This window comes from Prosopis cineraria, unplaced genomic scaffold, assembly GCF_029017545.1.
Source record: "Prosopis cineraria cultivar Desert tree isolate PC_DT_omini unplaced genomic scaffold, ASM2901754v1 PC8, whole genome shotgun sequence".
In the NCBI taxonomy this organism is placed as follows: domain Eukaryota; kingdom Viridiplantae; phylum Streptophyta; class Magnoliopsida; order Fabales; family Fabaceae; genus Prosopis; species Prosopis cineraria.
The window spans coordinates 30,929,739-30,934,093 of NW_026555339.1; the positions used below are offsets into that span (position 1 = coordinate 30,929,739).

General features: G+C 34.7%; 1 non-coding gene across 1 annotated transcript; it reads right to left on the reverse strand.

The window, feature by feature from the left end:
- Positions 1–2,073: 2,073 nt before the first annotated feature.
- LOC129319119 (small nucleolar RNA R71) lies at positions 2,074–2,180 on the reverse strand. The gene has a single exon (XR_008595430.1). It is a non-coding gene; the product is annotated as a small nucleolar RNA R71 (small nucleolar RNA).
- Between the last annotated feature and the right edge of the window lie 2,175 nt (positions 2,181–4,355).

Genomic DNA, 4,355 nt, shown 5'->3' on the forward strand with positions numbered 1-4,355 from the left:
GTAAGAGTTATATGTAGCTTACCTGACAAGTTACCAATCCGAATCACCTTCCACTGCTTCAAAATGACTTAACCTAGCTCCCCAACCCTTCTCCTTTCTCTATCTCATGTGTTACTCAATTTCTCTCCTTTAAAATTTCTAAAAATTTCACAACTTATGAAGGCAAATTCTGGTCTATGTGCCACGGCATGTAGCACAGTGAAATTTATTCTCACCACGCGTACTTGCTTTGACCCAAAACACACTCCTATCACCCATATCTATTCATACAACACACAAACAAGTCAAAATACTAATTAATTATCTAAATTTCTAATCCTATACTAATTTCCATTTCTCCCGCGATTAACCTCTAAGCTTAGGATTAAGAAATTCAAGATGCTATACTTGGTATAAAGAAAGAGATAGAAGGGTTTATGGTTAAGTGCTTGACATGCCAAAGAGTTATAGTGGAGCATTAGAAGTTAGCGGGGATTTTTAACCCACTATGACTACCTTTATGCTAGCCAAGTTAGCTAGTTTTATGAAGAAAAGATAATGAGGCTCCATGACATTCCTAAGAGTCTAGTTTTAGATAAAGATCCAAAGTTCATTTTGATCTTTTAGATAGCTCTGTAGGAAGCCAAGGGCACATAGTTCAATTTTAGCACAAGTTATGATCTACAAACTGACTAGCTAACTGAGGGAATAATCTAGACCGTGGAAGATATGTTAAGAGCTTATATGTTAAAGCTTAAAGGGAATTAGGATTTTTCACCTACTATTAGTAGGGTTTACATATAATAGTAGTTATCATTCCAATTTTTGGATGGCTCCTTATGAGGCTTTCAGTGGAAAGAGATGTAAAACCCCCTTATGTTGGATGGAACTTGGTGAAAGACAAATTATGTGGTTTATAGATTATTAATATAACTTAAAGAAATTAGAAATGATAAAAAGATAGTAACTCACGACTTAGAGAAGATAGAAAAATTACACTAGTAAAAGGCATAGGTCGAGTTTAAGGTTGGAGATTATATTTTTCTAAAAGTTACTCCAATTGCAAACAATAGTCAGTCAATAAGCACAGAGAAGTTAAGTTCATAGTACATTAGGCCATTTTATATTCTTTACCAAAAAGGTCCAGTGCCTTTTTGGATAGCTCTTTCACCTAGCATCAATTAGTTACATGACGTGTTTTATATAATCTAGATAAGAAAGTATTAGCATGATGCCTCTCATGTCTTAAAATATGAGAGAATATAAGTGAAAGATAACCTTTCTTTTTAGGTTACACCAGAACAGATAGTCAACGGAAGGTTAACATGGCTCAAAGATGAGAAAATTTTCTAGTGAAAGTCGTCTAGAACGAACCCAGGTATAGAAGAAGCTACCTAAAAAAAATAAGTGTGAAGAGCAAGTATCCAGAGCTTTCAATATGAGGTATGACTTAAATTTTGAGGATGAAATTTATTTTAAAGGGGTAGAAATGTAACATCTTATATTTACTACATTAAAATAAGGCACAAAGGTTCCTAAGTATGGTATTCTATGCCATAAAGTAAGCTACAAGCGACTACATGCTTTATGAGAAGCCTTTAGTGCACATCAAGGTGAATAAAGTTAGAGTGTAGGCTTTATGAGGCAAGAAACTAATGAGAAATGTGAAAAGAGAATTTAATGCATGTTTTAGCATAGAGAGAGATAAGTATTTATGTGCATGAGTAAGTATATCTTTTACAAGGTAGCCAAGAGTTCCAATAAGGACTTACATGAGTGTAGTATTTTGGCACGCAAAATGAGGCAAGGTTTGTTAGAGTAAAATGTCTGGGAAAAATTATCTAGATCAAATTTTATGAAAGTATGTGCAAAAACATTCATATAGTGAGTATGATTCGCAATAAATCCAATTTCATGAAAGTATGTGGTAAAACATTCATATGTTGATGATGTTCAAGCTAAGACTTTGTATTTTCTCTTGAAGGTTTAGCAAAGGAGTGGTATTTCAACTACCCTTCTTATATGAAAGTGAGCACATAGGCCGAGCTAAGAAGACTTTTCTTGGATAAATTTTTTCCAAATTCTAAGGTCACCAACTTGAGGAAGCAAATTTATGGGGTCCAACAAGGAGAGGATGAGAGTCTCTATGAGTATTGGACTAGATTCCAAGGATTTTTGACTAAATGCCCTTACCGTCAAATTTCTAGTGAGAATTTAGTCCAATATTTCTATGAGGGCTTAATTCCAAGAGATAAAGTTAATATTGATGCCGTTAGTAGTGGATGCTTGATTGACCTCACTTCCTTAAAGGCTTGAAAAATAATTGACAAGATGGCCTCAAGTAGTGCTCAATACAAGAGAGAAAAGAAATGTGAATTGGTTGTTCCTCAATGCTTAATGATTCACATGTGGACTCGCTAGCTGCCAAGATTAGGAGAATGTTGGCTCCACAAATATCTCAAGTGAGCAATGTAAGTACTTCTCAAGTACTTGTCCCTTATTCTTGTACTTTTTGTGACTCACCCATGCATGTAGAAAGCAATTGTCCTATTAAGTTTGAGCAAGTGAATTCCATCTACAATAGGAAACAATCTTGTGGTGGGAGGCAACAGCAATGAGCTTATTCTAATACTTACAACCATTCATGGTAAGACCATCCTAGTTTCTCCTATTCAAACTCAAATGTGGCTTTGCGAGATAATTAACAAAAAGGAGCATTCCAAAACACCTTTAGTTGTGACCCTCTACCTCATTTGTCTTAAGGTAACTCTTTTTAAAGCTACAATCGAAGTGGTAATTCTCTTATACCTTCTTCTAATTCTTATAGTGATGGGAGGCTTGTTCCAATTGAGAGCTCTTCTAACTCTAACTCTTCTAATAATGTGAATGTGTTATGCAAGCAAGTGATTGAAATGAATTCCTTGTATAAGAACATGTATGATAGTTTAGGGAATAATGTAGAGAATATGGGTAACAAGTGTGAGAACATGAACTTTAAAATTGATGCCCTTACTTCTCAAATAAATATGCTTACTAACCAATTAAGTATAGCTAATGTTCAAGCCTTTAGATTATTATCCAACACCGTTGCTAATCCTAAAGCTAATTTTTATGCTATCACATTGAGGAGTGGTAAGGAGTTGGGAGAAAGAGTGTAAGAAGACAAGATAGAAGGGAAGGCTGAGAATGCCTCTTTGAATTCTTCAATTGATGTTAATGTTACTAATTCTTCTTTTGCTCCCAATGATGCATCTTTTTATAGGGATGATGATGATGAGAACATTAAGGGGATCATATATTAGCAACTACTATCTAAGGTGGAAAAGAAGACTATGGTTGAGTTGCTTAGCAAGGAAAAAGGAGGGAGAGGCCGAGCAAAGTGAAACAAGAAAGGATAGTTCAAGGAAGGAAGAAGGAAAGCAAAGTCAAGAGATTGTGAAGAAGCTTCCTTTCCCACAAGCACAAGTAGTCCTTAAGTAAGTGAAGGGACAATTTGATCATGAGATATATGATTTCTTCTATAAGATTCATGTTAATGTACCCTTGATGGATGTAGTTAAGAACTTTCCTAACTATGCCAATTTTTTGAAAGATTGTTGTACAAACAAAAGAAAGTTTAAGCCTAATGCAAGGGTACAATTACCCTCTTTTGTGAGTGCTATAATGAAGCCCCAACTCCCTATAAAGTGTGAGGACCTCAATTCTTTCACAATTCTATGCAAGATTGGCTACACACCTTTTTCTCATGCATTGATAGACTTAGGTGCAGCCATTAATGTTATGGCTCTTTCAATTTATCATGCCTTAAGTCTTGATTGCATGTATAAGACCCCTATAATATGCCAATTAGTGGATAGAAGTGTTAGGAGACCACATAAAATAGTAGAAGACTTGTTAGTTTGTGTTAAAGGTATATTATTTCCTATGGATTTCTATGTTCTTGATATGTCAAAAGAAGGGAGTGAGGATGATAGTTTGATTTTAGGAAGGCCATTTATGAGGATTTCCCATACATTGATTGACATGGAAAATGGTAGTTTGATTTTGAAATGTGAAGAGGATCATGTTATTTTTAATATATATGAAGTAATGAAACATCCTTTTAAGGATTATTCTTTGTTAGGTGTGAGTTCAATTGAGTTTTTGCTTTATAATTCTTGTGAGTCTCATGCTAGATTCTTTCTCACATGTTGATGATGATTTGTCCCTTATCACTACTACATGCACTGATGGATGTGATTGTCCTATTTGCTTAAAGATTGATGCATGCTTGAATGATGCAACTACTTCTTCTCATGATTTGTTTGAAATGTCTTATATGCTTGATCTTGAAATGCTTGAGAAGGGTATATCTTTTTGTGTTGTAGGTACTAATG